The following is an 11544-nucleotide window of genomic DNA, read 5'->3' as shown; positions in this document are numbered from 1 at the left end:
CTCCTATGGTGCTTGAGTCTAGTATACTGATCACTAGACTGTGTAACCTGGACAGGTAGGAGATTCAACACCCAGCATGGGAGACTTGTATTTGTGCATGGGAGATTGTGTGCATTACTGGGTGGTGAATCCACTTACCATGAGAATATTGCATTTAACTGTTCACACAGCTAACTTATAACAACCTTTACAGTAACATCCTCTGTGAAGTACACCAATGAAGTCATCCTGACAAAAGTGCAATCTTTACCTTCAAAGACAGACTTCTCCTGTGGGACTTGCAAACACTGCAGTGATCTCTATTTTGTGTAATCTAGTTAGGTAAGAGGTTCAATAGAAAGTCTGGCAGATTTGTGAATGTAGATGTTTGAACATATGTATCACTGCCTGGTAAATACACTTCCCCTGACAATAATACATTTAACTGTTCTCTCAACTCCCTTATCCCTTATTTGACAATAACATCCTCTATGAAACACATTAGTGAGGTCATCCTGACAAAAGTGCAATTAATACCTTCAGAATTAAACTTCTCCTGTGGCACTTATGACTAGTACATTGATCTCTGGATTGTGTAACCTATATAAGTAAGGGATTCGATACTTAGCATAGCAGACTTGTGTGTATATGCACATGTGTGAGACTGTGTGTATCACTGGGTAGTGATCCAGTTCCCCTGAGGATAATGCATTTAACTGATCTCACAGCTCCCTTATATCAATCTTGACAGTAACATCTTCAATGAAACACACTAATGCGATCATCCTGCTGAAAGTGCTCTCTCCCTTGAGAGTCAGACTTCTCCTGTGGCACTTGCATATGTAATAGTGCTCTCTGGATTGTGTAAACATGATAGGTAGGAGGTTTGATACTTGTCATGGAAACTTTGTGTGTGTAATGCTTGTTGTTGTCTCCATTTCCATTTCTCCATTTTTGCAGAGGTTGTATTGAAATGGGTACACAGTCCACTTATAACAACTTTTACAGTAACATCTGAAACTCACTGATGATGGGATCCTGACAAAAGTGATATCTCTCTGTTAAGAGTCAGACATCTTCTGTGGCACTAGCAAATATTACAGCGCTGTCTACAATGTATAAACTGGATAGATAGGGGGTTTGATACCTGCCATGAGAATCTTTGAAGTACACTAATGAGGTCATCCTGACAAAAGTGCTATCTCTCAACAGAGTCAGACTTCTCCTGTAGGATTTGTGAGTATTACAGTGTTCTCCAGATTGCATAAACTAGTTAGGTAGGAGGTTTGATACCTGTCACAGAAACCTTCTATATATGTGTGTGTATAATGCTTGTTGCTGTCTTGATTTCTCCTGCAGATGCTGTATTTCAATGTGTACAGAGCTCCCTTATAATAACTTTTATAGTAACATCCTTTCTGAAAAACATTGATGAGGTCATCCTGATAAAAGTCCTATTTCTCTCCCCTGAGAGTCAGACTTCTCCTGTTGCACTTGCAGTTATTACAGTGCTCTCTAAATTCTGTAAACTAGATAATTAGAATGTTTGATACCTGTCATGGGAACTGTGTATGTGTGTGTATGTGTGTGTGTGTGTGTGTGTGTGTGTGTGTGTGTGTGTGTGTGTGTGTGTGTGTGTGTGTGTGTGTGTGTAAATCTTGCTGCTGTCTTCATTTCCCCTATAGAGGTTGTATTTAAATGTGACCACAACTCCCTTATAACAACATTTACAGCAGCATTCACTCTGAAACACACTGATGAGGTCATCCTGATAAAAGTGCAGTCTCTTCAATGAGCTTCAGACTTCCTTTGTGATGCTCATGTGTATTGCATTGCTCTGTATATTGTGCAACCTAAACAGGTAAGAAGTTCAATACCCCACATAGTCAAATTATAAGCATGCATGTGTGTGTGTTTTTTTGAGTTGCATGAGCATGTGCACATTTAGTCTATATTCCAAATGCATTTTCAAACCAAGGAATGACTATGCACTCCCTAAAGAGACCCTTCACATCACAGCCTCATTGCTACAAAATGGTGTAGCTAGGCATGCTGTGTGAAATGTAATGAGTACTGTTTTCTTGCATTATATAAAAGAAACTCTGCTTATTTAGGAAGTACTATGTCCACAAATCTTTACTTTAATGTTTACAAAGCAGTGTCATGGGTTGAAAAATAGCCATTTAATGTTTATAGACATAAAGTGATGCAAATGTTTGTTAACTGGAGAGAGGAAAGAACGTTTACATCCTTTGCATGTTAGTTTTTTATGAGGCATCAGTGAGGACACACAATTACACAATTATATTGGATTTTAGCCTATCTTTGTAGGGTAGATGTCTGAGGCCCTATCTTCTCCTGGTGGGGAACCTCGGTGGTCTCTATAGATTCTCCATGTGCTTTGTGAGGTACATGCTGAAAGGGCATTATACTCAGTAATGGGTCTTATAAGGGAAGAATTCAGGGATGTTATGACCTCCTTGTCCCTGGATGAGATACCCTTACTAATAAGGTGGGTCATGTAGAAAGCTTTCCGTACAAAGGAGGCAATATGGTGGTCAAAAGTCAATTTGCTATCAACCTGGGTGTCCAAGTCTCTCACAACTGATTTCATGCTTAGGACTTTTTTATTAATGTGGTAATTTGTGGGGTGTTACTCTCCCCAATGGGATGATGATGCATTTTTTGGCATTCAGTTTGAGGTCATGTTTCTGGCACCAGTCATTTGCTTGGGTGAGACCCTCTTAGAGGATGTCCACATCATTAGGGGAATTGATGACAGTGCTAGTTTGCAGTCATCTGCAAACTTGGTCCGCCACAGCCCACTGGTTTTGGTCTGCACCTCAGAAAAGTATATCCCAAAACAACAGAGGCCCCAAGACCAATCTCTCAGGTACACCACTTGTTACATGGTTACTGCTTGAGGTGGCTTCCTCTATTTTGGTTAGGTGGGTTCTATCAGTGAGCCAGTTTGCTACTCATCTGGTAACATATGGATTGATGCCTAGTTGAGATAGTTTATCTGTTACACCCAAGTGGAAAATAGTATCAAAGCTTTGGACAGATTGAGGTAGGCAGTGTGCACCATCTTCCCCTCATCCTTGGCTTTGGTGACTGTCTCAAAGAAGTCAACCAAATTTAACAGGCATGATCTCTCCTTGACAAAACCAAACTGTGTGGGATTGAGTGTTTGGAGGTTGCCAATGTCCTTGTTAATGAGGTCCATGATAATCCATTCCATGGCCATGAAGATCAGCCTAGTTAGGGCTGATGGGTCTATAATTTCCCAGATTGGTGGACGCTCCACCTTTGTGCAAAGGAATGACAGTGGCTGTCCTCCACTTGGCTGGGATGAAACCAATACTCAGGTTTTGGTTGAATAGGGTGCCTAATGGTGCCGCAAGCTCCTACCTGAGTTCATGTAGGATGCAGCCTGGGATGTTATCAAATCCCATGGAGTCTGTATTTTTTGCCTTTGAGAGGGGCAGTGATGGCTTGCTCCCTAGAGATAAGGGGAGGGGGCCAGTGCTGGGGATGTCCTGATTTATGGATAGGGGGGACAGAGGGGTAAAGTTTTCACTGAACCTGTCTGCCAGCAGGTTGGCTATGTCTACGGTCTTTGTGTATGTGGTTTGCAGACAGTATACTTGATGCCATTATACGGTGCATGCCTGGCATCCATTGCCAGTTATAGAAGGGTGATTTTTCCAAAGGGCCACATATGTGAACCTGATGTGACACAATAGCCACTAAAATAAAGTTTGTGTATAGCAAATGATTCAGGACACCTTCTTGAGCCACAGCTAGTGACACCGGGTGTGGAGCCCGCAAACAATAGCAGAAAGTCATTATAATATACTGTATAGTCTTACGTGTGGTGTTCTGGAATGTGTACCTTATCTCTCAAGCCACCTTTAAGATAGTTTAACATGTTGGGAGGAGCAATGTAATATGCGCATGGCAAGGATACTGTGAATTTTGTTGTGTACACCATACTGTGTAACATGATTTTCAAGAATCAGGGTGTCCAACGTGGATAAACACAGCTAGTTTCACTAAGCAACTAACATCTCAGTTTTTTTTTTCACATGGTAGAGACAACAGTGATTAGGGCAATGGTACACATGTGCAATCCTGCCTCAATGTATGCTGTGCTCATCACAGGTTGGCAAAAGAGAAGTGACCAGTGTATCGTGACAGCACAGAAATTGTAACGCTCCATGATATATTAAGATGTAACCATATAGTGGATGCCATGCTGCAAAGCACTGCAAATTATTACAAATGGTTACTGATAAAAGTCAAGCAGAAAAGTGTTGAGCTAAGTTGAAATCATCATGGCAGATGACAGAGGATATACAGTGGCATGTAATTTACTACAAGGGAAGGCAAGCAGCATGACTGTCCCATCTCTTCAAAACAGAACTAAAGATGGCAATTCAGCATGGATTTTGGCTAATTTCTACCACCTTTTTTCTACCCATTTGCCAGTTTCACTATTAATGAAGCTCATCTGAAGTGATTGACTCTAAATCACTTGCAGTGATGTCACAACTAAGGTGTTTCCAAAAAGCTCATACCTTTGGAGGCTCTTATTCTGTGCAAGTGGATGTTAGTAAAGGCACACCTACTGACATTAGCATATAGTCATGCATGTATGCACCATGCACATAGGTAGTTTACATGGGATTCAGCAAATGACATAATATGAGTCTAACCCTGAACATTATATTATTAGTTTTAGCATTATCCTGTGTTATTTCATGGCTCAGCTATACAGCTCATATCATATAGCTTGACATCAAAGCTGCCAGTTATGGAATGCCCACATGTGCAGCTCACTTGTTAGATACATGGAAGTGCCAGTGTTATGTATTACTGATAGTTTGCTTTGGTGGGGGCTAACCTGTATATAGGTACAGTCAGCTTATCTCAGTTTTCATTACAGTGATTTATCAGAAAGCATTTTTCTGAACAGATTAAACTCCAGAAAGTAAGTGGTAGGTAAAAGTTAGAAAAAAAGATAAAAGGGCTCCCTATTGAAATGTTGCCACTCAAAATCCTGACTGCCGACAAGCTGAAACAAAAGACAGAAAACACAGGAGAACAGCAAATGTCTAAAATAAACTTCTTTTGCAGGGGACAAGCCCCCCCACCCCAAAAACTAATATATACCAACTCTGAGATCACCATACCTCAGCGAAAAGGGAATATTTTGAGAAATGGCATCGTGACATAATATATGTAGGAACATTTTTTCAGCCATTCAGTCTCTATTTCAGGACTTGTTCTAGTGGGTCCCGTCTTTTCAAATGGTTACTGATAAAAGGATATACCAAATAAATTTAAACATATTGACGAAAAAGGACTATTAGCATACGATTTTAAATAATAACATGCATTAGTTAAAATACACCATACTAATATAAAATATAAATTCATATTAAAGCAATAGGAATGATATGGCAATAGCTGGTGAACATCTTACTTCCTTGTGTACGTGCAAACTTATTCTCTAAACTCATTCTGTGTGTACTGGTTAACTTTCTTTGAGGTTACTAATTTCACTTAATTGTCTATAAATTGCTTGGACAGTATTGGAACATGTATTTCTTTTTCTTTTTAATCATATTTTTTGAAACTGCAAATGACACATCTGAATGTATTAGCTCAGCCATTCCATCTGTAAACAATCCAGTGTTTTCATCAATTTAATAATAAACAAAACTAAGCTTTTTCTATTATTGTTGATACACTGCACCATCTGCAAGTAACAGTTTGTATCTTACTAATAAAATGACATGTTATTACATTAAAAATCTTACTTACCCAGTACAAGCCTTCTCCCTCTCAAGTTATAACACTGCAGCCCCCTCCCCTGCCTTCTCCTGCTATTCCCCCTTCTGTCAACCTCCTCAACCACATACCATTGTCCTTTGAACTTTTAGCTTATCTTCTATTATCCTTCTCTCATCATGATTATCCACTGTCCTGTCTTTTCTTCCTTAACTCAGCTGATTTTTCCTGCTTCTTGCCCATTTTCAGTTTCCCTTTTAACCAAGCTATCATGAATAGGTTATCCTTCCATCTCTACACCATATCCCTTGCAATTCATCCATTCCAAATAAGTACATCACAAATTTATCCTTATTCTCCGTATTATATCACCTGTTCCATATTGTTTTCATTGCCTGTCATTCTTTCTACACGCAGCCACCACATATGTATGTTGTCTGCTTCTTTTCCTCCACACTTCCATCACTCAGGGACTTCTCTCTGGCTTTCATCTCTTAATTTCTTTGGAGTACTATACCATCTATGTACAGCTTCATATGCTGATCTGTCACTGGCCCTGATACTTTTAATAACTTCGCCATCTCCCATGCTTTTTTCCCAGATACTTTATTAAATCCCTGTCTTCCTTTTTAAGAATCCCACATTCACTACCCCATCATATTATGCATTATTTTTTCCTCCTCACTGTTCCAGTTTTCTTTCCAAATGAAGTACCCTAATTACTATCCAATGCACTAACTAGCTTCCTGCTCTCAAACTAACTTCTTGCCTCAACTCCTCAAAGGCCCTTTACTCCTCTTTCTGCATATGATATCTCAGCTCTTTTTTCATCTCAGTTTCTTAGCACATTTCTAAATACTTGTTACTGTCTGTTACCCAGTATGTCCCTAATTCTTGTCCCTTTTTGTCCTCTCACTCTCATGCCTTCTTTTAAAAATGTCATTATTCCTGCTTCCATTGCCCTCTTTGTTTCTCAAAAATATTCTCCACACTATCCTCCACATAACTTCCAGCTAGCCTTATCATTCTGCAAAGTGCTTACACTATACCCATCACAATGGTGTATATCTTTGCCCAGGCATCTTTCACCCTTATAGCACCTTTTGGTCACCCACTCTTTCCATACCTGTCTTACCTTTCCTTCCATTGCATATAACCTTGTCTCATATCCTAGCCATACCACTGTTGGTTTAATCTGCTGCATGTACCTCAGCATGCAAATTACCACTGGCAGTGTCACTGCTGTTAACATCTCTCTTCTCCTGCTTATTCCATTCACCCTACTGTTCCATGTCTCATTTGTCCAATATTCCTTTTATTGTGCCACTTTAACTCCTCCCACCTTTCCTCCATATCTATTCTACTACCTTTTTGACCATAGCAACCCTAACAGGCATTGTACCCCCCTCCAACTTTCCTTATTACTAATTATACACCAAGATTGATTACTTTCCAAACTCCACAAAGATCTGCAATAAGATCCTTTCTACATCTTCCCAATAATAACATGCAGTCATGGAAAAAAAGAGGTTGTGGATTGATGGATGGATGGATGGATGGATGGATGGATGGATGGATGGATGGATGGATGGATGGATCTACAAACACATTTATACTACTCATTCTGCATCTTGCTCTACCACTTCCTATACATTAATTTATTCTCTGTGCCAAATTTCCCATGACCAGAACAACAATTCCCAGGGACGGTGGGTATTTCTGCTTTATTTCTGTGCCTAACCTCATCTTGTCTTGCAAACTTCCATTTAACCTAATTCAAACATCCATTTCTTATACAACACTAACACTCCATGGAGGTCATCCTTCTCCCAATATCTGATTAAGAATCAGCATCATAAAGTCCTAACTTACTGAAATAAAAGCACTTTGAATACACAAGTATGATAACAGGCAATCCTAGTCACTGACTAAACTGGATTCTGACCGACCACGAGCACCATTCCTACCCTTGTTATCTTTTCCCTCACGCAATTCAGAAAATTTAACAAAAGTCTTCAATGACCTTTAAATATCCTTCCTAGCTTTCACAAGTACAGCTTGCGACACTTTTTGTTTTTTCAACAATAATGTAATTAATCTAGCTATCTATATCCTAGGCATACTTTTCTGATCTCTGTTATATAAATTGGTATATAATTTCAGGGTACTCCTTTTCAACTTTTTCCTTATAAAAGACCACCATTCCTGATTGCCACGTTGCTTCTGGCTCATTTTCCTCTTCCCTTGTGCTATTAAATACATTCACTAAATACTTACTAGCCTGCATTCCTATCAAAGTTTATTAATCAATTGGCACACCATCTGGACAACCTGTTTTAACTCTTCATGTATGTTTAATTACCACAACCACCTTTTTATGCCATCCATTTTTGCATCTCTAACAGTTCCTCTTTCAGTTCAGGACTTTTCATGACTCAGGTTTAATCCCACCTGATTCTATTTGTGTGTACATAACCTTGCAGAATGTTCTAAATTTCTTTTATTCCCCTCATTTCTCTTGATTCTAGGCAAGGTTCCTACCTCACTCTCTTTTCACCCTAGCCACTGGTGTTGTCTTCACTGAATTTTTGAGTTGGCCCACTAACACATTCACATCTATTTCCCCTTTATTTTACCATTTACTTCACTTCCACTCCACGTCTGTTCTTCTACTACCTCCTATAACTTGTCCTGCAGATCCTTAGTCACATCTATCCTATTAATCATCTCTCCCTCTGGTTATTCCTCCTGTATTTCACTCATGTCTATCTGCTCCTGCTGCAAGTCCAGGTCTATTTCTGTTATCCAGTTTTGTCACCATCTCTTCTGAATGCCCTCTGTATTCCATCACTTCTGCCCCCAGCAGCTGTGACTCCATCCCCCTACTTGTTACCTCTCCATTTTCTGACGTGTTCCTTTGAATTACCTCCCTAGTCAGCTTGATTTATGTCTCTCCACTTAGTCCAGTTCCGTCTCCACTTCTCCATTCTCTCCCTATCCTCCTTCCATAACACTGTAACAAATAAACAATCTGTGTCTTCATATATGTTTACAATTCCCACCTCACTTAAGCTTCATCTTCCCCTAATATCCTACCCAACTTACCAACCTATTTGTCTACTTACATTCCTTTCTACTTAAAATAAATGTGAGAGAGTGAGAGAAGGGAGGGTTGGTGGGGTGAAGCTGGAAGAGAATTTGTATGCTAGAATATTAGTACTGTTCTTGGGATCAGAGAAGGATGAACCACTACAGAGACATTCAGTGTAGAATTATTTGTTACTTCCAAGTTCTTTTTTTCCTAGTACCTGGAAGCTCCTATGATCAGAGCAGTACCCCAAGGCTCGACCTTGTGTGTATCTTGTACTGATACCTCCAAACCAGTTTAGACGTGTGATCAAATAGCTTTAAGCTAATTGAACCAGCAGGTTGAGCTCAGGGCTTAACATAGATCTTAAGAGATTTTTATTTTTCAAAATGCTGCAAAAGATTCTCCTCTACAATCAAAGAATAAAAAACAACAAGATGACTCTTGGTTCTTCTTCAAATGAGATAAGGTAACCTAACTTTTAAAAAGATCGCACACTAGACCCAAGAGTCACCTTGTTGTCTATTTTTTTTTTTTTTTTTATTATTGTACAGGAAAATCTTTTGCAGTATTTTGAAAAATAAAAATCTTTTAAGATCTATGTTAAGCTTGGAGCTCGACCTGCTGGTTCAATTAGCTTAAAGCTATTCGGTCACACATGTAAATTACTTCCAAGTTCCCTAATATAGATGAAAAAGAGCTTATAGTTTTAGTTGCAAACATAATTTCATAGTCAGCCTTGTGTTTTCCTGATGCCAAGTTTGAGGGACTCACCAGTTTTAAATCCCTTTTTACAGTGTTGAAGTAGATGTTTGAGCTGTCCATGGGATTTTTCTTTTTCTTATAGACGTTATTGATGCGAGCGTTTGCCTATATGGGGTTAATTTTAAATTTGTTTGTATGTTTACTTCAGAATTGTACATATCCCTCAATGCTTCTAGCCAAGATGGAATAAAAATTGCAGGAGTGTGCAACAGCCTAAGCAACATTGTTTGCTGGGGTACTATAGCATTTGTGGTTATCAATAACTGAAAAATATTAAGTATTTGGATTTGGAGTAATCACTAAATGTAGATATAATATTAGGGGGTTGCAAAGCAGTTTTTAGGGAAGATTTGGCTAGACAGAGAAGGTAACCAGCAAGGTGGTACAATCAGTGAAATATCAATGAGGACAAGATCAAAAATATTTGCCCCACTGCACCACCCCACTAATGCACACTAACCGTAACCCTGCCCCGACTCCTACCCATAGCCCTACACCTTAACTTAGAAAAACCTTTTCTGTAACACTATCACTGCACAAGATAAAAGAACACACACCACATGCACAGGCTCCAATGTGCAACACTAAACCTATGCTCTTACTCTAACCCTAGTCCACAAACACTAAATTCATTCCCATATCTAGCCCTCACTCCAACCCTAATCAGCAAACACTCATACACACTCCCACCCATAATAAAAAAAATCTGGGATATCCTAAAGCTTTGGCCTTAGATCATATGTGGTACAGAAGTAGATTTGTATTCTCTGGTGTTTATGGTGGTAGGTTTGATGCTGCACAAGAAATGTTTTTTTTTTTGTTCTTTGGATGAGACATTAAACAAAGGTCCTATATGCATGAGTTTGTGGTAGCAAAAATAGATGTAAAATACCCCATGGAACCTATTGAAAAGAATAGGTGAAGTTTCCCAATGCCTTGGCCAAATTTCTCATAGTAGTAAAAATAACACCCCGAATCTCCCCTGAAAAGATGCCTCATCCTTGTGAGACAAACCAGGTCAATAAAAAGGAGACATAATAAAATAAGTAAACAACATTTTCTTATGCAAACAAATCTGGTTGGTCTTCTTTCAACTATTCCTGCATTCTGAGCACACTGGCAACCACTTACAGAATTAGCTTGCATCATGGTGTGTGTGTGTGTGTGTGTGTGTGTGTGTGTGTGTGTGTGTGTGTGTGTGTGTGTATATATATATATATATATATATCTTCTTCTTCTTTCAGCTTTTCCCAGTTAGGGGTCGCCACAGCGGATCACCTGTCTGCTCATGATTGGCAGTGGAGTTTTACAGTGTCAAGTTGCCAGCCCAGCACCCAACCTTCCACAGAAGGCACACACACACACACTCACACCTATGGCCAATTTACAGTGTCCAATCCACCTACAGCATGTCTTTGGGATGTGGGAGGAAACCGGAGCAGCCAGAGGAAACCCACGCGACCACAGGGAGGACATGCAGACTCCACACAGAAGGCACCCCAGCTGAGGATTGAACCGGAGAACCTCTTGCTGTGAGGTGACAATGCTAACCACTGCACCACCGTGGTCACCCTTAGATAGCTAGATAAAATCTCTGAGGATGATGCACAAAGTTGGGCAAAAGGAATGACTCTCAATAGAGTTGTGTCTGGATGAGGTATAGCAGTCTCAGTGTTCTTCCTATTCACCCTAATCTCCATCTGCACTACATGTCTCCATCTCCTCTACCAGCATCACAGCCTATAGCTCTCCTTTAGCTGCTGTCACTGAGTTCACGTATCCTTAGTAACCTCGCCATCTTAGTCTGTCTTCTCATTATCTTCTATTTTCTCTTCGCAGTCTTTCTTATTTTGCACCTCTCCGTCGACCTTTGCTGTTCAACATTATCTTGAACTGGATAAAGAAGGTAGCAGAGA

Source organism: Protopterus annectens, chromosome 1.part1 (genome assembly GCF_019279795.1).
Source record: "Protopterus annectens isolate FY-2018-M chromosome 1.part1, PAN1.0, whole genome shotgun sequence".
Lineage (NCBI taxonomy): Eukaryota > Metazoa > Chordata > Ceratodontiformes > Protopteridae > Protopterus > Protopterus annectens.
This window is presented reverse-complemented; position numbering follows the sequence as displayed.